This window comes from Muntiacus reevesi, chromosome 4 (genome assembly GCF_963930625.1).
Source record: "Muntiacus reevesi chromosome 4, mMunRee1.1, whole genome shotgun sequence".
NCBI lineage: Eukaryota > Metazoa > Chordata > Mammalia > Artiodactyla > Cervidae > Muntiacus > Muntiacus reevesi.
In genome coordinates, this window is record NC_089252.1 from 8,426,779 (window position 1) to 8,451,796 (window position 25,018).

The window sequence follows — 25,018 nt, forward strand, 5'->3', positions numbered from 1 at the left end:
AAAAGTCCAACTCATGGAAATCACAATACTATCAATTCATCTTATGTTATAGGGAGTGTATAGGCAAGATAAAATTTATTCTGGACAAGAGAAAGACCAGACTTAAAGAATCCACACCCCCTAGAGTTCAAAAGGGAACTTGTCAGCCCTTGAATTTGCAGCTACTCTTTCTAAGAGCTAATGAGGACCTCGTACCCAAAATATTTGCCACAGTAAGCTTCAGAAGTTTCAAAATTACCCCCTAAGAAGTTGCCAAAGGTTGACAAATATTGTCATCTTTGCCTTGATGGTCACGTAAAGCAATATTTTAAATACAGAACTTGGTACTTAATTTTGGGCTTCCCAGGTGGCAGCGGTGGTAAAGAATCCACCTGCCAGTGTAGGACACGCAGGACACATGGGTTTGATCCCTGCATCAGGAAGAACCCCTGGAGGAGGAAATGGCACCCCACTCCAGTATTCTTGTATGGAAAATGCCATGGGCAGAGGAGTCCAGTGGGCTACAGTCCATGGGGCCACAAGGAGTAGGACACAGCTGAGCACAATTTATTTATTCAGTGTAATCATTAGACAGTGCCATGATAAAATACACTTGAGTTCAGCTAAGGGGTAGTAGACAATTCTGCAAATAACTACCATAGTAAAGGTGGTATATTGGGGGCTTCTCAGGCGGCTCAGCGGTAAAGAATCCACCAGCCAATGAAGGAAACACAGATTTGATCCCTGGCTCAGGAAGATCGCCTGGAGAAGGAAAAGACAACCCACTTTAGTATTCTTGCCTGGGAAATCCCAGGCGAGGGAGGAAACTTGCAGGCTACAGTCCATAGCATCGCAAAAGAGTCGAACATGACTTACCAACCAAACAACAACAAAGGTGGTATATTAGTTTTCTGTTGCTCCTGTAGCAAATTACCAGAGACTTAATGCCTGAAAAATAATACAAACTTATTAGCTTATGTTTCTAAAGTTCAGAAGCCTGAAATAAACCTCTCTAGCTAAAATTTCCATCCCTATTAGATCATTTCCTTTCACACAGCAATTGCATCTTTACCACCTTCCTCACCAAGTAAATGTCCTATTTCTCTACCCTCAGGACCAAAGAGACAATTATCACTCGTGTTAGTTTCCACTCTTTTCATTTTCTCATATCCCGTTTTCTCACCTACCTATTTCAACTGGAAATCTGTACACACCACTCCATAGAAATCCCACTTGTCAAGATCACAATTGCCAAGTCAGATACTCATCTTTTCCCTTGTCTAATGTGACTTCAGTAACTTTCAAAACAATTGAAATTTCTTGCTTTTTAAACACGTGTGTCTTTAGCTCTCCTTATCACCACCTTCTTCTGATTATTCCAGCACTTCCTCCTACTTGTTCCCCTCTGTTTCTCCCTGCTGCTCCTCTCCACATAGTGGAGAGTCAAAGCTTGATGACACTGAAGAAAATGCCTTCGCCATTGACTATCAAATTCCTAACTCCAGTCGCTCCATTTCACCTCAGCTCTAGACTAACGTAGTTCAGTTCAGTTCAGTCACTCAGTCGTGTCCAACTCTTTGAGACCCCATGAATCACAGCACGCCAGACTCCCAGTCCATCATCAACTCCCAGAGTTTACCCAAATTCATGCCCATCGAGTTGGTGATGCCATCCAGCCATCTCATCCTCTGTCGACCCCTTCTTCTCCTGCCCCCAATCCCTCCCAGCATCAGGGTCTTTTCCATGAGTCAACTCTTCACATGAGGTGGCCATATTATTGGAGTTTCAGCTTCAGCATCAGTCCTTCCAATGAACACCCAGGACTGATCTCCTTCAGGATGGTCTGGTTGGATCTCCTTGCAGTCCAAGGGACTCTGAAGAGTCTTCTCCAACACCACAGTTCAAAAGCATCAATTCTTCAGCGCTCAGCTTTCTTCACAGTTCAACCCTCACATCCATACATGACCACTGGAAAAACCATAGCCTTGACCAGATGGACCTTTGTTGGCAAAGTAATGTCTCTGCTTTTTAATATGCTGTCTAGGTTGGTCATAACTTTCCTTCCAAGGAGCAAGCGTCTTTTAATTTCATGGCTGCAGTCACCATCCGTAGTGATTTTGGAGCCCAAAAAAATAAAGTCAGCCACTGTTTCCACTGTCTCCCCATCTATTTCCCATGAGGTGATGGGACCAGATGCCATGATCTTAGTTTTCTGAATGTTGAGCTTTAAGCCAACTTTTTCACTCTCCTCTTTCACTTTCATCAAGAGGCTTTTTAGTTCCTCTACATTTTCTGCCATAAGGGTGGTGTCATCTGCATATCTGAGGTTATTGACATTTCTCCCAGCAATCTTGATTCCAGCTTGTGCTTCCTCCAGCCCAGCATTTCTCATGATGTACTCTGCATAGAAGTTAAATAAGCAGGGTAACAATATATAACCTTGACGTACTCCTTTTCCTATTTGGAACCAGTCTGTTTTTCCATGTCCAGTTCCAACTGGTGCTTCCTGACCTGCATACAGGCTTCTCAAGAGGCAGGTCAGGTGGTCTGGTATTCCCATCTCTTTCAGAATTTTCCACAGTTTATTGTGATCCACACAGTCGAAGGCTTTGGCATAGTCAATAAAGCAGACATAGATGTTTTTCTGGAACTCTCTTGCTTTTTCAATGATCCAGCGGATATTGGCAATTTGATCTCTGGTTCCTCTGCCTTTTCTAAAACCAGCTTGAACATCTGGAAGTTCTTGGTTCATGTATTGCTGAAGCCTGGCTTGGAGAATTTTGAGCATTACTTTACTAGCGTGTGAGATGAGTGCATTGTGCGGTAGTTTAACACAGTGCAGCATTTTCTCTATATCTCCTCTTGGTGTCTAATTGGAATCTCTATCTCAACCTTAACATTGACCAAGCTGCACTCTGGAGCCCCAGCCCTCTGCAAATGTGGGGATTTTCCTGTTATTAACATCACAGTAGGGCCTCTGTGGTGGTTCAGAGGGAAAGAATCCACCAACAGTGCAAGAGTCACAGGAGACGCAGCTTCAGTCTCTGGGTCAGGAAGATCCCCTGGAGGAGAGCGTGGCAACCCACTCCAGTGTTCTTACCTGGAGAATCCCTTGGACAGAGAAGTCTGGCGGGCGAGAGTGCGTAGGGTCGCGAAGAGTAGGACACGACGGAAGCGACTTCGCACTCATGCACATGATCGTCACAGTAAATGGCGCCACCATCCATCCAACTGCTCAAGTCAAAAACCTAGCTTCTCTCCGACCCACATGTAGCCAGCCATGTTGTCTTGTTCCTTCAAGTTATTTCCTAGATCCAAGCACTTCTGTCCACCTTTGCTGCCTCTGTCTCGTGAAAACAATCACCCCCTCTCTCAATATTGCTACTATTGAAATGTCTGCTAACACTTTATCTAGCTGGTATGCAGCGAAGAATCCTTTAAAAATTTTAAGTATAAATGTATAACTCTCAAATCCTTGTAACAATTAGAATAAATGAAAACATTTAATCACAGTCTCAGTTTCACATGATCTGGCTCCAGCCTCCCTCCCAAACCTCAGTTTCTACCACTGTCTTCACTTTTCCTTCTTGCTCCGGTTAAGCTGACCTTGTTCCTGATCCTTGAAGAGACCTTACTCATTCCTACCCTTGAACCTGTGAGTGGAATGCTCTTCCCCCAATCCTTGGATCTCAATATGTGCTGCACTGAACATTTAAAATTTTAAAGGCATTGAAGCCATGTGTGTATATATATATATATATGCCTTGACCAATGTCAAAAAACCTAAAAGTCGAAGACACAGGACTTAATTGAGATCTTTCATCTCAAAGTTCAGCACCATTGCCACCATATTGAATTGTTTCCTTTACAAGGTTCAAGATAAATATCAGCCCCCGAATCAAACACCACAGCAAAAGTGTGTAATCTCATTGTCTCTTAATTTAAGAAGACTGAGGGCTTGGGGGAAGAATTTAGTTTCAACCCTTTGAACCATCCACAAGGATACAGAACTTAGCAGCTAATATCACTTTCTGCATTAGCCGTAACAGAAAGATCTAAATGCCAGGAGGACTGTTTGAAGAAGAAGGCTGCATCATGAATACTCCAAGCCCTGTTCTCACAGCCTAAGTCTCAAAGCAAGATTTTCTTTTGGAGCTCAGCTTTCCACCATCAACATAGCTTTATATATTGCTTGTTCAAAAGCAGAAAATTAAGGTGTTTAGGCCTCAATACCCTTAAGGTGCTTCTACAAGTCACCTCAAAAGATATTTACCATACACATGTGTATGTATATACATGTGTATATATACACATGTGTGTACACATGTGTGTACATATATACACAATGTACACATGCATATCTATACATACAGAAAGCACATATTTTAACTGCATTGTGTATGATTTTAATAGTGGTATTTAGGACGTTGGACTACACTTCTGTGTGTATTCAGGAATGTCAACAGTACTTGGAGAAAATGATTCCTTCATGGCAAATCACTTTTCTGTTTAATATATTTTAGCTATAATTATATAGGGGCAAAGACTTAAGGGAAAATCATAGTTACTTTCAGTATATTTTGGACATGAATTTGTTTCACTATTGTTTCCAAGGTTTATTTGACATGCTTATAATTTTTTTTTCAGATTCAAAAAATATAAGGCATCTGCAGAATCTGCAGAGACTATCAAACTCTCAGTAAATGTCATTTCATTGTCAGACCATAAATTAATAATCACCAATATACACTAAGATTATATTTTACTTCCAAATCCTACATGTTTACTAAGCACAGCTTATGCTATGTTAGAAAAGAGCAGGGCTTATTTGAAAAGACTAGACTTTTAAAAATTACTTGACAGATCCGGTTAAACAGAGGCAGATGTGCAGTTGAGAGAGTTTGCTGAACATTCATTTCTGTTAAATAGTAAGTGATAAGACACAAAATTATTTTGAGAATTAATAAGGAAACTAACAAATTTCAAAAATCAAGTACAATTTAAGATAAAGAAAATGTGTTGACTCTGAATTAACATTAACCAGAATTGTTTTCAACGTCTTTCAATGCCACTGTTTATCTTCAACTCTGTATTTATGGCATTTAAATTCAAAGTGAGAAAAATTCTTGGCATGGTACAGAATCTACACATTATTGATGTATGTTGAAATCCAAACTGAAAATTTTGGTTTCTGTCCTAGTCTAATCTTGCCAAAAGATCCTTGACAGAAGTAGTTCAAGAGAGTTCCCAGACATCAAATATAATAAAGAAAATAAAGAAGAAGTCTAACATATTAAATTATAAACATGTGGATGGAATTTCCTTTAAATTACTCCTGAGTCTAAACCTTAAGGGAAAAGAATTTTTTAAAAACACATTTGAGGTTTCCATAACACAAAACATTTGAAAGTTAGACAGGGAATTCAACTACCCTAAAGACAGGAGAGATTTCCACTCTTAATATTGAGTAAACTGAACCTTATTGCCTAGTATTTAGAAATATCTGTACTTTACAATTAAAATGTCAATCCTTATTATGTAACTTTGCAATAAATATTAATGACTCTCTATGTTAGTAGAGACGCTTCTATTTGTTATTTGTTTGTATGTTCTGGAGCCAGAAAAACTAAGAAATTAAGAGAAAATGCAAAATAAGGAAGGTATATACTTTGTTTATAATTGAATTTTTACTGAGATAATTGTAAATTCATATACAGCTAAAGAAACAATACCAAGATAACCCACATACTTGTGAACTAATTTCACCTACTGAGGACATCTTCCAAAACCATGTGCAATGTCCCAGCCAGGATACTGAAATCAAAACAATTAACTGACCTTATTCAGATTTTCTCAATTTAGCTTATACCCATTTGGAAGTCAATCCTGAATATTGTATTGGGAAGACTGTTGCCGAAGCTGAAGTTCCAATACTTTGGCCACCTGATGCAAACAGCCTACTCATTAGAAAAGACCTTCATGCTAGAAAAGATTGAAGGCAGGAGGAGAAGGGGACAACAGAGGATGAGATGGTTGGATGGCATCACCAACTCAATGGACATGAATCTGAGAAAACTCTGGGAGATAGTGAAGGACAGAGGAGCCTGGCGTGCTGCAGTCTGTGGAGTTGCAAATATTTGGTCATGACTTAGCAACTGCAACAGATCTTCGAGAAAGCAAGAGAGTTCCAGGAAAACATCTATGTCTGCTTTATTGACTATGCCAAAGCCTTTGACTGTGTGGATCACAATAAACTGTGGAAAATTCTGAAAGAGATGGGCATACCAGACCACCTGACCTGCCTCTTAAGAAACCTGTATGCAGGTCAGGAAGCACCATTTAGAACTGGACATGGAAAAACAGACTGGTTCCAAATAGGAAAAGGAGAACATCAAGGCTGTATATTGTCATCCTGCTTATTTAACTTACATGCAGAGTACATCATGAGAAATGCTGGGCTGGAGGAAGCACAAGCTGGAATCAAGATTGCTGGGAGAAATATCAATAACCTCAGATATGCAGATGATACCACCCTTATGGCGAAAGTGAAGACGAAATAAAGAGCCTCTTGATGAAAGTGAAAGAGGAGAGTGAAAAACGTGGCTCAACATTCAGAAAACTAAGATCGTGGCATCTGGTCCCATCACCTCATGGAAAATAGATGGGGAGACAGTGGAAACAGTGGCTGACTTTATTTTTCTGGGCTCCAAAATCACTGCGGATGGTGGCTGCAGCCATGAAATTAAAAGACGCTTACTCCTTGGAAGGAAAGTTATGGCCAACCTAGACAGCATATTAAAAAGCAGAGACATTACTTTGCCAACAAAGGTCCATCTGGTCAAGGCTATGGTTTTTCCAGTGGTCATGTATGGATGTGAGAGCTGGACTGTGAAGAAAGCTGAGTGCTGAAAAATTGATGCTTTTGAACTGTGGTGTTGGAGAAAACTCTTGAGAGTCCCTTGGACTGCAAGGAGATCCAACCAGTCCACCCTAAAGGAGATCAGTCCTGGGTGTTCATTGGAAGGACTGATGCTGAAGCTGAAACTCCAATACTTTGGCCTCCTCATGCGAAGAGTTGACTCATTGGAAAAGACCCTGATGCTGGGAGGGATTGGGGGCAGGAGGAGAAGGGGACAACAGAGGATGAGATGGCTGGATGGCATCACTGACTCGATGGGCATGAGTTTGGGTAAACTCCAGGAGTTGGTGATGGACAGGGAGGCCTGGCGTGCTGCGATTCATGGGGTCGCAAAGAGTCAGACACGATTGAGTGACTGAACTGAGCTGAACTGAACTAGCCACTGAACAACAATTTTGTCTGTGTGTTTTCTCCATACAATTTTATCACATATTTGGTTTGTGCATCCACTCCAGTCAAGACACAACCCACCATCTTCATGTCCTTCACCCTGTCCCCAAACCTTGTAAACCACTAAATTATTTCCACTTCTAAATGTTCTCAGTTCTAAAGTTTCTCATCACCAAAATATTATGAAAGTTTAAGATTGCATCATACAATCTTTAGATACAGTTTCACTCATTCACTCTGTGAAATAGTCTATAAATTCTCCAAGTTGCTGTTAAGTGCGCACACTCTGGGTTTGGCGTTTTGCTTGCTTTTATTGCTGAGGAGTATCCAATGGTAACTATAGGCCACTGTTTGTTTACCCTGCTGACCTACTAAAAGTCATCTGAGCTGTGTTCAGTTTTTGGTTATTAGAGACAAAGCAGCTGTAAACATTGATATACATAGCTTTGTATGAACATAAAGTTTCATTTCTCTAGCATAAATGGCCATGCATTCAACCGCTGGGAAATAAAGTAATGGATGTTCAGTTTTTTCAGAAACTGTCAAACTGTTTTCCAGAGTGTTTGTACCATTTTACATTTTCATCCTCTCTAGCATAGGTGTTGTCACTTTTCTTTTTTCATTTTAGCCTTTCTGATAGGCATATCTTAGTGTGGTTTTAATCTGCATTTCCTTGATAGGTAAAAAATTTTTATTTTGTGTGTTTATATACTATATACTATAACGGAGAAGGCAATGGCACCTCTCTCCAGTAGTCTTGCCTGGAAAATCCCATGGACGGAGGAGCCTGGTGGGCTGCAGTCCATGGGGTCGCGAAGAGTCGGACACGACTGAGCGACTTCACTTTCACTTTTCACTTTCACGCACTGGAGAAGGAAATGGCAACCCACTCCAGTGTTCTTGCCTGGAGAATCCCAGGGACGATGAAGCCTGGTGGGCTGCCATCTATGGGGTCGCACAGAGTCGGACACGCCTGCAGCGACTTAGCAGCAGCAGCAGCAGCATATACTATAATGTATATAATTTTTGATGAAACTTCCTTTCATGTCTTTTGTTGTTGTTGTTCAGTTGCTCAGACATGTCAGACTCTTTGCGGCCCCATATGGACTGCAGCACGCCAGGCTTCCCTGTCCTTCAGCAGCTCCGGAGCTTGTTCAAACTCATGTCCATCAAGTAGGTGCATATGGATGGGTATCGGTGATGCCATCCAGCCATCTTGCCCTCTGTCGTCCCCTTCTCCTCCTTCCTTCAATCTTTCCCAGCATCAGAGTCTTTTCTAATGAGCTGGCTCTTCACACCGGGTGGCAAAAATATTGGAGCTTCAGCATCAGTCCTTCCAATGAATACTCAGAATTGATTTCCTTCAGGATGGACTGGTTGGATCTCCTTGCAGTCCAAGGGACTCTCGACAGTCTTCTCCAATACCACAGTTCAAAAGTGTCAATTCTTCTGTGCTCAGTTTGCTTTATAGTCCAACTCTCATATCTATACATGACCACTGGAAAAAACATAGCTCTGACTATATGGACCTTTGTTGACAAAGTAATGTCTCTGCTTTTTAATATGCTCTCTAGGTTTGTCATGGCTTTTCTTCCAAGGAGTAAGCGTCTTTTAATTTCATGGCTGCAGTCACCATCTGCAGTGATTTTGGAGCCCAAGAAAATATCTTAGCTGTTTCCACTGTTTCCCCATCTATTTGCCGTGAAGTGATGGGATGGGATGCCATGATCTTTGTTTCTTGAATGTTGAGTTTTAAGCCAGGTTTTTCACTCTCCTCTTTCACTTTCATCAATAAGCTCTTTAGTTTCTCTTCACTTTCTGCCACAGGATGTTGATAGTCATAACTGTATGTAATTTCTTCGCATGCACTGAACCTAGCCCTGATGACCTCATTCTAATAAATATAATCTTGTAAAAGTGATGGGGTATCACTTCTGAAATTACGTTAGGAAAGGACACCACCTCCATCTTGGTAGCACTCTACCAACCCCTTTCTTGGTCATTCTGATGAAGCCAACGGCCACAACATAAGCTTTCCCGCAGAAGGACTCACACAGCAAGGAACTGGGGGCTTCTCCTGGTCATCATATTATGAAAAAGCAAACCCTGCCCACAGTAATTTCAGGGAGCTTGGAAGCAGACCCACGCCAAGTGTAACCTAAATATCATTGCAGCCCTGGCTGACACTTTAAATGAAGCCCTTTGAGAGACTCAGAGACAGGACACACTGAGCCACACCTGATTCCAAAGCCACAGGAACGGTAAGACAATAAATGCTGCTTTAAGTCACAAAATTTTGTCATGCAGCAATACAGAAAGACAACCCATGACTATTAAATCCTTTCCTCAAATCGTCAATTATCATGGCCATCCATGATAATTCAGTGTAACCTCACACAAAAGTGTAAGTACTTAAGAAATAAAATGTGAAATTTTACCAATTAAAGTCAGTATCAATGAAAAATTTAAATCATATAAATGAGAGAAAAGAAAACAGTAAATATTAATCCAAATGCCAATCATGGGTTAAGAGAAAACACATTTTATCATGTTTCTTCAGACAGTGCTAAAATGTAAAGGGTTCATGGCAGTACAAATATATTGTATTTAAGGAAATAAATGTAGAAAATATTATATTATGTTTTTGCCTATTATACTTCAAATGAAACTTAGTGCAACTTTAGAACCTATAGACAGCTTCAGTTTATTAATCACTTTTCTAAAGCTTTGGTGTTAGCAGAGAAAAGTTTCTTTACAGATTACATTGAAATAGCTAAAAGACTACAGTTGGCACAAAACAATATTGAATTGTCTGAAAAATCAATTTTTAGTCTCTCTTGATATTTGGGAAGTCAAAAACCACAAGGGATAAATTTTGGGGTTTTGGGGTTAGTATATTTTGGCCCTTTGAAGAGGTAATGGTAACAGGAAATATAAATTGACATTCATCAATGCCTTTAACAAGTTAAAATTAGAAAATGAGGGCAGAGTACAATTAAAGGTTTCTTAAGAGCACATGACTATCTACAATTACAGAAGACTTGAATTTGCTAGCACGTTTAATTCAGTGCACATAATTTTCTTCTTAGTGTTAAGTAAAAATGGGCATGCTTATTTTTGCATTTTAACATGTTGATAAGTTAATTATTAAAGTATTTTTTCCAATTGACAGCAAGATTTTGTTTAGCTTTTGGAGAAAGAAAAATTGTCTACTAATTGTTTAGAATTTTTCATTCTTCTTTTTTTTAACCACACCATTCAGCATACAGGATCTTAGTTCCCTGACCAGGGATCCAACCTGTGCCCCCTGGACTGCACGAGGCACAGAGTTTTAACCACCGGACCACCAGGGAAGTCTCATCCATTTTTTGAGTGTGAAGTACAACCATATGAGAAAAGCTTTCTATTCAATAGCACTTTCTAAAGTAGAGTACTGCTTATTTTGAATACATAAGGCAGCATTAAAATGATGCAGTTTTGCAATTTCATTCATCAAATTTGATTTGAGGATAATTGGTTTTCTAATTATGAGCCATTTAAAATATTTTATAATTATCTTTAAATAAGAATAATTTTTGCAAATCAAATGATAGATAAACTAAATTATTTGCATCTTAAATTGAAATTTGGAGACAGAGAAAAAGAGAAAATGTGAAATTGTCAAGAATTTTCCTAAGCGTTGCACATTTATTAGCATTTATAGTCTGACTCTTCTGTATTATTCAAATGATGACTCGGGCACATTTCAATATTTTAATTTTTCTGGATCAACTTTTTTCAATAAAATCTAATATACTTTCAGTTCAGTTCAGTCGCTCAGTCATGTCTGACTCTGTGATCCAATGAGCCGCAGCACGCCAGGCCTCCCTGTCCATCACAAACTCTCGGAGTTCACCCAAACCAGTGTCCATCGAGTTGGTGATGCCATCCAGCCATCTCATGCTCTGTTGATCCCTTCTCCTCCTGACCTCAATCTTTCCCAGCATCAGGGTCTTTTCGAATGAGTCAGCTCTTCACATCAGGTGGCCAAAGTATTGGAGTTTCAGTTTCAGCATCAGTCCTTCCAATGAACACTCAGGACTGATTTCCTTTAGGATGAACTGGTTAAATCTCCTTGCAGTCCAAGGGACTCTCAAGAGTCTTCTCCAACACCACAGTTCAAAAGCATCAATTCTTTGGCGCTCAGCTTTCTTCACAGTCCAACTCTCACATCCATACATGACCTCTGGAAAAACCATAGCCTTGACTAGATGGACCTTTGTTGGCAAAGTAATTTCTCTGCTTTTTAATATGCTGTCTAGGTTGGCCATAACTTTCCTTTCAAGTAGCAAGCGTCTTTTTTTTTTTTTTTAAGCGTCTTTTATTTTATTTTATTTTCCATTTATTTTTATTAGTTGGAGGCTAATTACTTTATTATATTGTCGTGGTTTTTGTCATACACTGACATGAATCAGCCATAGATTTACATGTATTCCCCATCCCGATCCCCCCTCCTACCTCCCTCTCCACCCGATTCCTCTGAGTCTTCCCAGTGCACCAGGCCCAAGCACTTGTCTCATGCATCCAGCCTGGGCTGGTGATCTGTTTCACCCTAGATAATATACATGTTTCGATTCTTTTCTCTGGAAACATCCCACCCTCACCTTCTCCCACAGAGTCCAAAAGTTTGTTCTGTACATCCTTGTCTTTTATAAAAACCATATGATTATCTCAATAGATGCAGAAAAAGCCTTTGACAAAATTCAACATCCTTTTATGATTAAAACTCTCCAGAAATCAGGAATAGAAGGAACATACCTCAACATAATAAAAGCTATATATGACAAACCCAGAGTAAGCATTACCCTCAATGGTGAAAAATTGAAAGCATTTACCCTGAAATCAGGAACAAGACAAGGGTGCCCACCCTCACCACTGCGTCTTTTAATTTTACTGCTGCGATCACCATCCGCAGTGATTTTGGAGCCCAGAAAAATAAAGCCAGTCACGGTTTCCACTGTTTCCCCATCTATTTGCCATGAAGTCATGGGACTGGATGCCATGATCTTAGCTTTCTGAATGTTGAGCGTTAAGTCAACTTTTTCACTCTCCTTTTTCACTTTCATCAAGAGGCTCTTTAGTTCTCCTTCACTCTCTGAAGTAAGGGTGGTGTCATCTGCATATCTGAGGTTATTGACATTTCTCCTGGCAATCTTGATTCCAGCTTGTGCTTCCTCCAGCCCAGCATTTCTCATGATGTAAATTAAATAAGCGGGGTGACAATATACAGCCTTGACGTACTCCTTTTCCTATTTGGACCAGTCTGTTGTTCAATGTCTAGTTCTAACTAGTGCTTCCTGACCTGCATACAGGTTTCTCAAGAGGCAGGTCAGGTGGTCTGGTATGCCCATCTCTTTCAGAATTTTCCACAGTTTATTGTGATCCACACAGTCAAAGGCTTTGGCATAGTCAATACTGCAGAAATAGATGCTTTTCTGGAACTCTCTCGCTTTTTTGATAATCCAGCAGATGTTAGCAATTTGATCTCTAGTTCCTCTGCCCTTTCTAAAACCAGCTTGAACATCTGGAAGTTCACAGTTCACATATTGTTGAAGCCTGCCTTGGAAAATTTTGAGCATTACTTTACTAGTGTGTGAGATGAGTGCAATTGTGTGGTAGTTTGAACATTCTTTGGCATTGCCTTTCTTTGGGATTGGAATGAAACTGACTTTTTTCATTCCTGTGGCCACTGCTGAGTTTTCCAAATTTGCTGTCATATTGAGTGCAGCACTTTCACAGCATCATCTTTTAGGAATTGAAATAGCTCAACTGGAATTCCATCACCTCCCCTAGCTTTGTTCGTAGTGATGCTTTCTAAGGCCCACCTGACTTCACATTCCAGGATATCTGGCTGTAGGTGAGTGATCACACAATTGTGATTATGTGGATCATGAAGATCTTTTTTGTACAGCCCTTCTGTGTATTCTTGCCACCTCTTCTTAATATCTTCTGCTTCTGTTAGGTCCATAACATTTCTGTCCTTTATTGAGCCCATCTTGGCGTGAAATGTTCCCTTGGTATCTCTAATTTTCTTGAAGAGATCTCTAGTTTTTCCCATTCTGTTGTTTTCCTCTATTTCTTTGCATTGATCGCTGAGGAAGGCTTTCTTATCTTACCGGGCTATTCTTTGGAACTCTGCACTCAAATGGGAATATCTTTCCTTTTCTCCTTTGTTTTTTGCTTCTCTACTTTTCACAGCTATTTGTAAAGCCTCCTCAGACAACCATTGTGCTTTTTCACATTTCTATTTCCTGGGGATGGTCTTGATTCCTGTCTCCTGTACAATGTCACGAACCTCCATCCATATTTCATCAGGCACTCTGTCAATCAGATCTAGTTCCTTAAATCTATTTCTCACTTCCACTGTGTAGTCATAAGGGATTTGATTTAGGTCATATGTAAATGGTCTAGTGGTTTTCTCCACTTTCTTCAATTTCAGTCTGAATCTGACAATAAGGAGTTCATGATCCAAGCCACAGTCAACTCCCAGTCTTGTTTTTGCTGATTGTATAGAGTTTCTCCATCTTTGGCTGCAAAGAATATAATCAATCTGATTTTGATGTTGACCATTTGGTGATGTCCATGTGTAGAGTCTTGTCTTGTGCTGTTGGAAGAGGGTGTTTGCTATGACCAGTGCGTTCTCTTGGCAGAACTCTATTAGCCTTTGCCCTGCTTCATTCCGTACTCCAAGACCAAATTTGCCTGTTAATCCAGGAGTTTCTTGACTTCCTACTTTTCATTCCAGCCCTCTATAATGTAAAGGACATCTTTTTTGAGTGTTAATTCTGGGAGGTCTTGTAGGTCTTCATAGAACTGTTCAACTTCAGCTTCTTCAGTGTTACTGGTTGGGGCATAGACTTGGATTACCATGATATTGAATGGTTTGCCTTGGAAACAAACAGAGATCATTCTGTCATTTCTGAGATTGCACCCAAGTACTGCATTTCAGACTCTTTCGTTGACTGTGATGGGCTACTCCATTTCTTCTAAGTGATTCCTGCCCACAGTAGTAGATATAATGGTCATTTGAGTTAAATTCACCCATTCCAGTCCATCTTAGTTCACTGATTCCTAGAATGTTGATGTTCACTCTTGTCATCTCCTGTTTGACCACTTCCAATTTGCCTTGATTCATGGATCTAACATTCCAGGTTCCTATGCAATATTGCTCTTTACAGCATCGAACCTTGTTTCTATCACCAGTCCCATTCACAACTGGGTGTTGTTTTTACTTTGGCTCCATCCCTTCATTTTTCCTAGAGTTATTTTCCCATTGATCTCCAGTAGCATATTGGGCATCTACCGACCTGGGAAATTCAACTTTCAGTGTCCTATCATTTTGCCTTTTCATACTGTTCATGGAGTTCTCAAGGCAAGAATACTGTAGTGCGGGGAGCCGGCCTGACTGCTCAGGCCCCTTCTCAACCCTGAGAGAGATCAAAAGGGTCTCTCTCTGTCCCGCCACCCCTGATTTATTCAAGTGCAAATTGGCCTTTCTCACCTCCCTCAAGGAAATTGCTGCAGCCACCATTTGCCCATTCTCCTGACTCTGACAAGATTATCAAGCTCCTGTGAGTCTTTAACTGATTGTAAGACGCCAGTGCCATTCTCTGCTAGTCTCAAAGAGTTGAGATAAAATTCATGAGCTAAAACTAGTGTCTGCAGTTCTGCACGTATGCATGTCTTTGATCTAAAATTTGGTGAATCCTGTGAGCATATATATGTATGTTACCCCTCAATAAAGTTGTCAGAATCAGTCACGAGCTGACTCCGTCCCTCTCAACCCCATCTTTCCTAGTCTTTCATTTCTCAGGTGCTCTGGTGATTGCGTCCTCAACCTGTTCCTTAGCCGGCTGGCCCGGCACTGTAGTGGTTTGCCATTCCCTTTTCCAGTGGACCACATTCTGTTAGACCTCTCCACCATGACCTGTCTGTCTTGGGTGGCCCCATATGGCATGGCTTAGTTTCATTGAGTTAGACAAGGCTGTGGTCCATGTGATCAGATTGGCTAGTTGTCTATGATTGTGGTTTCAGTCTGTCTGCCCTCTGATGCCCTCTTGCAACACCTACCATCTTACTTTAGGAATGTGATTAACAATCAGTTTTTTAAAATTCCCTGTTTCAAACTAAAATGCCAATTTGACATGTTAAATATTTATACATTTTCATCTGTAAAATCTGTTTTACACAATAAAAATATCCATTGTTGGAAAACCTCACAGCAGTTTTTGTGATATTTGGAATGGGCTCCACAAAAAATGAGTATCCACGCTGGATAATCAGTTATTCTCATTTATAGCATTCTAACTGTATGAATTAGGTGCCAGTTCAAATTAATTGATCTATTTCTGACTATTGGCTTCCACAGGAAGCTTCCATAGTCATGACTTTCATCACGTCTCCTCCTGTGACCTCTGAACATTGATACTCATCCTTCATAAATGTACAACAGAGTTATGGTCCATGTTTTAAAATGATTTGATCACTTTATATCTCCCCCACTTCCCTGGCGGCTCAGATATTAAAGAATCTGCTTGCAATTCTGGAGACCCAAGTTCAATCTCTGGGTCAGAAAGATCCCCTGTAGATGGGAATGGTAACCCATTCCAGTGTTCTTTCCTGGAGAGTCCCTGGACAGAGGGGCTTGGCAGGCTACTATCCACGGGGTTGTGAAGAGTTGGACATGACTAAGTACTAACACTTTCTTTATTATCTCTCCCACTGATTAAGACGTGAGTTCATATGGGTAAGGATCATATTTGCTTATCATTCCATGCCCAGGGGCTAGCACAATGCCTGAGTTAGAATGGACATTAACTAAATATGTGTTGTATGAATGAATGAATGAGAGATATTTAAGAGAAAAGAGTCTCTAAAACCCAGCAACGATTATTTATAAATAATTTATAAAGACAATATATTCAAACCAGGAAATGGTAATAAACACGCCCCAATACACTTTATGAGGTCAAAACAACCTTGATATGAAGACCTGATAAGAACTTTATGACATATATCTCCCATGAAAAACATACACAAAAACATTAGCAAGAAAAATCTGGTGGTTAAAAGGATTTATATTTAAAAAAAAAAGGATTTATATAAGGCAAAGGAATTGATTATATTCCAGGAATATAAAAGTGACTTAACATTTGATTACCAATCATTGCAATTCATGTAATAAGCCATATTAACAAAATAAACAAGAACAATCTCAAAAGATAAATAAAATGCTTTTGAAAAAAATTGAACATCAGTTAATTTTTTTTTAAACTTTAGCAAACCAAAAGTAGAAGGGGAAATATGTGAGATGATGGTTATCTGTCAAAAACCTAAAGCAATAATCTTTAGTGGTGAATTATTGAAAGCATTCCCTGGCAAATCATAAATGAGAAAGGGGTACCTGCAAAAACTACTACCTCCCAGTATTATACAAGGGGAGAGGTCTTAGCAAGTGGAAAAGAAATCAAACAGAAGTAGAAAGGCAGAAATGAAACTGTCATTTTCCTACAATGTATCAGTAGAAATTTTCAAAGCAGTCCACAAACTATAGAAATAATAAGTGAAATTAGTAAAGTTACTGGATATAAATTCAACATATGTATTTCTCAATTCTAGAAACCAATACTTATATATGGAATATCCAATGTCAGAAATCAATATTATTTTACAATACCATCAAATACATCAAAATAGGGATATAACAGAAGATGGTAAAGTATATGTTCTATAAACTGCAATATGTCATTGGGAGAAGCTAAAGGCTAACTAAATAAATAGAGGAATATATCATGTTTATGAATTGGGAAGCTCAAAATTGTAAAAAAAAAAAAAAAAGTAGCACAATTCATACAAATTAACCTGTAGATTCAATGTAAATCCAATCAAAACTCTCATAAGGTTTATTTTTTGGAAATTGAGAAGTTGATTCTAACACTCATTTGGAAATACTGAGAGTTAAAAATAGCCAAGAAAAAGTTAAAGGAGAATAAACTTTGAAAAATTAAATGACTGGATGTTAGAACAATATAAACCTATAGTAATTATGACAGTGAGGTTGTTGGCCAGAGGGAAGCCAAATGAATGGAAGAGAGAGGGTCCAAATACAGACCCAGACCAGTGTGGTCCCTGATTTATGGCAGTTCTGTTTGGAAATTTATTTCCTTTTCTTCAAAAAAAGTGCCAGCTCAAACATCTATCCACATGGAACTAATTCCTACATCACACCAAATAAAAGATCAGTTTCAAATAAAGCACTGACCTATAAATGTAAGAGAAAACAATAAAGCTCTGAAAGTTAACTCAGAAAAATCATTACCTTTCAGTAAGCAAAGATTTCCAACTAGGACAGTCAGCACTGACCATAAGGTAAATAATTAAAAATAAAGCTTTATTAAAACTAAGAATTTTTGTTCAAGAAAAGATATTGTCAACAGAATGAAAAATGCCAACAATAGCTTGGGAAAAGGTGTTACCCATAGGTATTCTCACTAGGGATTCACATCTAGAATGTATAATGAATTACTATAAATCTTCAAGAAAAAGTTAATGTGATTTCTTGAGACATGCTAGCTGGGAAAGATTGAGGGCAACAGGGGAAGAGGGTGACAGAGGATGAGATGGTTGGATGGCATCATTGACTCAATGGACATGAATTTGACCAAACTCCAGGAGATAGTGAAGGACAGGGAAGCCTGGCATACTGCAGCTCTTGGGACCACAAAGAATCAGACACGACTTAGTGACTGAACAGCAATGGGAAATTTTAAAATATATACGTCATTAAAAATGATATTCATATAGACAATAAACACGTCAAATGGTCTGACATCATTAGTTATCAAGGAAATGCAAATTAAAACCACACTATAAAACCACTACCCATAAGAATAATTATACCTAATTGTTCCTAACTGTTCAAGCTTCCCTGGTGGCTCAGATGGTAAAGAATCTGTATGCAAGGCAGGAGACCTGGGTTCAATCCCTGGGTCAGGAAGATCGCCTGGAGATGGGAATGGTAACCCACTCCAGTATTCTTGCCTGGAGAATTCCATGGACAGAGGAGCCTGGTGGGCTACAGTCCATAGCGTTGCAAAGACTGAAGCAACTTGCACTCACACACAACAGCTCAGAAGTGATTTGTTTATAGTCTGCAAACTAAAAATGGACACATAAATTTTGCTATAGTCATGTGATAGAATGCTATGTAAGAGTAAAAATGTTCATGGGTGCCAGAGAAAGAGGCATCTCACAAAATGGTAAGTGAAAGAAGCTGGTACAAAACGATGCATTCTTCATGATCCCATTTATAATAAATTCAAAAAGAAGTAAAGCTACTCTCATGACAGGGGTCAGAACAGTGTTTACCTCTGGGGAGAGTGGGACTGACAGGCAGCAGGCCCAAGGGAAAGTCAGAGAATGTGTACAAGTTCCTATTGTTTATTTGCGGTGGTGGCCAGATAGCTACAACCTTCCTAAAAATTCATTGAGTGGCTTATGGTTACAGTTTGTTCACTTCACGTGAAGTCATCGAGGCTGAACACCATCTTTTAGATCATCAGAAAGAAGCCAGTGGCCAGGTGCTATCTTTACTACATCTACCCAGAGTTCCAGGTGTCAAGAAGCAGCTTTTAGGTGAGGCAGCAGAAGAAACATAACAAAGAGAACATTATCATCACAACACAGTGACGGGAGCTCTAAAAGGAGTACCGAGCATAGGGGCAGCAGAGGAGAGGGGACGTGTCGCTCTAACTGCTGGCTGAGAAAGGAGGATGATTGTATGAGTAAGAATGTGTCAGTCATACAAGGGGAAGAACCTGACAACACGGACCAGCCCACGTGGTTCACAGCCCTCACAAATAGTAGAGCCAACCGTTCTGCCTGAAAGGAGGTTAAGTCCATGGAAAGATAACTCCTTGCTTGAACTCCGAGTTTCTCAGTTAGTTGTGCTGGACTAGAGTGGTTTAGTGTGGAGATTTAAAATGGGCCTAAAATCCAGAAATGTCCTGTAAAGTCACTGTGCTTAATTCCAATCAAGTGGTTGATGAATACAATTAAGATGTTTGTCTGTTTTCTCCCTCTCAATCATGTCTCTTTAATACAAGTGAAGGAGGAACCAGAACAGGCTCCATCTTGAAAACAGGACTGCATCTAGGGCGGGACTGTGGACTTTGAGCTGTATGCCCAGTATCTATGGAAACGACATACCAATTGGAAAACCAGCCCCCTGGAAGGAAGAGCCCCGGGGCTCTCCATCACCTAAAAGAATACCCTAATTATCTGTGTAACCGAATACAATCATACATTCTATTATGCTTATTGGGGTATGACCAAAGGCCTATTGGTAATTGTCCACTGTTAAGTACCTAGGCTTAAGGCATATGAATCATAGGTTAACTTTGATTGTAACTTTCTTTTTCCTTTGTTCTGACCAGTTTAAGGGAATTTGGGGAGGTGGGTTTGGGCACGTACACTTAGGGTGCATAAGGTTTTCACAAAAATTGGTCGGGGTCCTGGCTAAGAGGAGACTCTGCCTTGGGCCCACCAGTGTGATAAACTGCACTCCACTATCTGCATTGTCCTTCTGAGTGAGTTTGTTTCCCGGAAAGCATGGCTACAACACACAGGGACATACCATAATGCACTAGTTGACTCATAGTTTAGTTATCTAACTACTCAGATTAAGTCCTTCAGATGTTTCTTTGCCTTAAGAAACTAAGCCTCATTAAAACAATCACGTTCAGATGATCAGGATTTCATTATCAAAGGAAACAAAGACACAAATGAAGAAGGAATTCATAGGACCTGGACTCCATCTCAAGCCTGTCTGTGCTGATCATGCTCGGCCACCTCTCCAGTGGACTCTGAACTCTCTGCTTAGTACCTGTGGGAACGACAATGGAAGGAGAAGATCCCCTCTGGACAGGGGAACCTTGAAGATCATATCCAGGTTACTCATCGCCTAAGAGAAAACAGACGCTAATCACCGCTGCCTCCGGACACTATCTATCAGAATGTAAGCACAGGCTTATCGGTTAATAACTGTTTGGAATGTAACTGCGGGCTTACTGATTATTGACTGTTTGAACACATAACACATGAATGATGGGATTATTGTAGTTGTATTTACCCTTCCTTTGTTTATGTAAGTCTCAAGGGAATTGGGGTAGTGGGTTTGGACACGTACACATCGTACACATGGGGTATAAAAGATTTTCACAGATGCTGGTTGGGGTCCTTGGCCAAGAGTAGACTCTGCCTTGGACCCGCCGGTGTAATAAACTGCACTCCACTATCTGCATTGTCCTTCTGAGTGAGTTTGTTTCCCGGAAAGCGTGGCTATAACATCATGACAGAGTAGTCATCCAGCCTTTCCCCCCATACACACACACACACACACACACACACACACACATATACACACACACACAACCCCCATGCACCCTTATGATCATTTGCTTGATAACATCTCCAGTTATCTTTCTTGCATTTTTTAAACTATTCAATTTAAATAGATCACCAATGAAACTATCTAGGCCTGCTTTAAACTGGTGTGCATTAACAGCACAAAGATAACTGGACTTGAGGGAAAAAGAAGAAAAAGCAGACTCAAGCACTTCCTCCATCTTCTTGGAACTCACCTCCTTTCTCAAACATTTGGGAAACATAAAAACAGAATCCAGATAATTATTTTGCTATTCAAATGCTAAAATCAAAATGGAAAATGTGAAAAAGAAAGTAACTGATATTTTGGAAGAAGACTAAATTCAGATGTCAATTTCCGTTTGTTCATCATGTTTACAATGGCCAGGCCTACTTTTAAATTTCTAGTAATCTTTAACAGCATAAAAAATCTAATCTCAGAGTCCCTGGTCTCCCGGATCTAGAGAACTAACTCATATACTTTTCTACTTTGAGATTATCTGTACTATTACAAGTCAAAAGAAATCTCAAACATAATAAGCATTTCATAAAAGTAATAATAAATGGAAATAGAAAATAGAAAAACACATGTAACATTTTGTAGTAGCAGATTGTCCCTACTAGTAAAATAAATTCAAGATAACAATTTTAAAAAACTTTTTTTTCTAAATGGCAAAGGAGTAAGTGTTCTGATTACCTTGGGAACTGTGCTGGCTTGAATACAATGCACAGGTTTTTTTGTTTTTTGTTTTTTCCTGCCACAAGGGAAACAAGAGAGGAGTCTAGCACTTCTTGTTAATCATAACAGAAGTTAACATGAATACAAAAACATTTTCTTTCTTTTTAAAAAGTGAGAAAGAAACCGGTGGAAAGGTAGTGATTTAAGGACTTGATTTAACTTCTGACTGGGTGTTAAAATTTTGGAGAAGTTAGTTAACTTTTCTCAGACTCAGTTTTAGCTCTAAACCTGAAGAATACCTTATCAGTTTTCTGTGAGAATGCAGCACTCTCATATATGTAAAGATCTAGGCACGATGTAGACACTCAATAAATGGTAGCTATTATTTTATGATTCTTTTTACTAAATAAAATTTCTTTTCTGTATGTCATGAATTTGTGACTGAAATGAAGATGCATGATATAGAACCAATGTTCACACATTTCTAATCACTTAGTACCAAAACTTCAGTTGAAGCTAGAGGATATTATCCTGAGAATCAGTTTTTTGAACAATCTATTTTCTATCCCTCCTTTGGGCAATAAAATATCTGGTAAAATGAAATCAGGGGAAATGAGATTATTAAAATTGAGAAAGCAAAGCACTTAAAGATGAAACAAAGAACAAGATATAAGAATGTAAACAACCCCACTTCTGAATTACTGGAAGCTATGGGAACAATGAAATGATAAATTGAAGTAAGTAACTCAAACTGATTTTTCCTTGGTTCTGCCCAGATAAGATTCATGTTTCTTAGAGAGTGTATAAACAGAGGCAAGGCTACCCTAATCCTGTCATCAACAATCAGCTTACACTTGTAGTCTATAAGGTACGCAGTCTAGATAGACATGTCTTGTGCCTTTAAAAAATGAGGGTGAAAAAGTTGACAATAAACGTAGAGTTCCTTTGTGACTGTGTGTGTAATGGTGGTGAAGGCTGGCTAATATAATGAGAGAACAATGATCTATACTATATTTCATTGCCAGACTGTTCTTCCTTTATCGGTGGCCCCACACCCTGGTTAACTGCTTTATTCTGAATTTATGATACCAAAGAATAATTTTAATACATCTGTTTCTACCACTGCCTATGAGTTTGTGTCTTATTTATTCTTGTCCTTATAGTGACTAGAACATAGAACATATTCATCTGATTATCCCAAAAGGGACTAATGCTACTCTTTTCATTCTCTTAGAAATGAGTTTACAACTGCCAAAATGCATACACATGTGATTATGTTTATGTATGTCCATTGTGCCACAACAAATCTTATTTCAGTAATCTGGAATCCTCAGGCTTGTTGGAAATGAAAAGGGCATTTCTTGTGTATTTATGTGGAAATGGAAAGTGTGAATTTTGCTGTTTCAGGGAGGTTAGAGCACACTCTATATTTCTTATTCTGTAGAAGATTAACTCTGGCTTTCCTCCATTTTTTTCTATTAGTTAACGTTACTAATACCCCTTCAGTTTGCAAACCAAAAATTTAGACTTCCTTACTAATTGTTCATCATCCCCTGTACTCACTCAATTACCACATCCTGTTCATTTTACTTTGAAGAAGTTTTACCTCGATGTTCACTTTTCTCCATCTCAGTCCCCTTGATCCAAGTACAGTCATCTCACCCTTAGGTTACTGAAATAGACCTGTGACTGTTTCCCTTTCACCACTGTTCACCACTCAATAACCAGAGAGATATTTTTATATTTTTCATTTGATTATTTCACCTTTGCTGAAAATCTTTAATTGCTTTCCCATTATTTTTTATTGAAGTATAATTGATTTACAGTGTTATGTAAGTACTTTCCCATTACAGTAAGACCCCTTACATACGACTGAGTTCTGTTCTGAGAGTGCATTTGTTTGAAAGTCCAATTTGTTTATAAGTCCAAAAAAGTTAGCCTAGGTACCCAACTAACACAACAGGCTATGTAGTACTGTACTGTAATACATTTATACATGTAATCTATGGTACTTGAAAAGTACCATAATAGTGAAGAAGGAATTCATAGGGCCTGGACTCCATCTCAGGCCTGTCTATGCAGATCGTGCTAGGCCGCCTCTCCAATGGACTCTGAACTCTGCTTAGCGCCTGTGGGAATGACAATGGAAGGATAAGACCCCCTCTGGGCAGGGGAATCTTGAAGATCATATCCAGGTTAAGAGAAAACAGACACTAATCACCCCTGCCTCTGGACAGTATCTATCAGAATGTAACCACAGGCTTATCGGTTATTAACTGGTTGGAATATAACCGCAGGTTTATTGATTACTAACTGTTTGAACACATAACATGTGAATGATGGGGTTATTGTGATTGTATTTACCCTTCCTTTGTAAGCCTCAAGGGATTTGGGCTGGTGGGTTCGGACACGTACACATGGGGTATGAAAGATTTTCACAAATGCTGGTCGGGTTCCTTGGCTAAGAGGAGACTCTGCCTTGGGCCCAATGGTGTATTAAACTGCACTCCACTATCTGCATTGTCCTTCTGAGTGAGTTTGTTTCCCAGAAAGCATGGCTGTAACAATAGAAACAACAGCTGGCATACAGGGGCTGGCATTGGGTGAACAAGTAAGAAGAGTTACTGACTGCAGGAAAAAGAGGAGTCGGAGATGACAGAGCTGAAGGAACATCAGCAATAGGAGACAGAGGGCAAGCTGCAACTTCACTCACACGGGAAGTGATTGGACATACAAACACACGCTGGCATCTTTGAAAGTTTTCAACTTGAAGGTTCATATGTAGGGGACTTACAGTATCCTTAGGATTAAGTTCAAAGTCCTTTGTACACCTGCACCTGTCTTACCTGCTGGTCTCCTTTCTATTCCTCTCCTTTTCAGAATTTCCACGTTTCCTTTGCTTGATATCACTTCTCATTCTAGCCAAGCTTTTAGCCTTGGATTATTAAAATAAATTCCTCTGGTGTCAATGCTCAATTTCTATATGTTAATTCTTCAGAAGGAATATTTCTTGTATGAGAAATGCAGTTCTAGTTTGAATTAAAATATGTATGTTTCATAATTTCAAAATAGAAAGTTATGCACAGATTATGCATAATTTTTGCTTTATTTTTTGCTTTTATGTATTTCCCCCAATATTCTGTAGCAAACAAAAGCAGAAAAAGCCTGATGATTCATTAGCTTTAATATTATTCCCTTTTGTATTTTGTGCTAAGTGCTAAGTTACTTCTGTTGTGTCTGACTCTGTCACTCCATGGACTGTAGCCCACCAGGCTCCTCTGTTCGTAGGATTCTCCAGGCAAGAATACTGGAGTGGGTTGCCATTTCCCCCTCCAGGGCATCTTCCCAACCCAGGGATGGAACCTAAGTCTCTTTTGTCTCCTGCATTGACAGGCAGGCTCTTTACCACTGGCACCACCTGGGACAAATTTATTCAAAACATTAACCTACTCAGGAAACACTCATCATCTGAAAGACGTAACAGGTTCTACACATATGTAATGCTAACATATAGACAGTCTATTCAAATTCTTATGTTCTTTAAGAACTCTTCTATTATTTTAACTTCACCACCACATGAAAGTTATTTT

The 25,018-nt window shown here is 39.4% G+C and overlaps 1 protein-coding gene across 2 annotated transcripts in view; it reads right to left on the reverse strand.

Annotated features, from left to right (window-relative positions):
* CCDC102B (coiled-coil domain containing 102B) overlaps window positions 1-25,018 on the reverse strand; it is a 238,406-nt gene that overhangs the window by 200,753 nt on the left and 12,635 nt on the right. Inside the window, exon 1 of one of the 2 annotated variants that reach the window (XM_065935114.1) lies at window positions 637-686. The exons of the other annotated variant lie outside the window; for it this stretch is intronic. The gene's annotated coding sequence lies outside the window, so the exon portion shown is untranslated. Of the gene's footprint in view, window positions 1-636; window positions 687-25,018 lie in introns of those variants that run through there. 2 annotated transcript variants of the gene reach the window in all.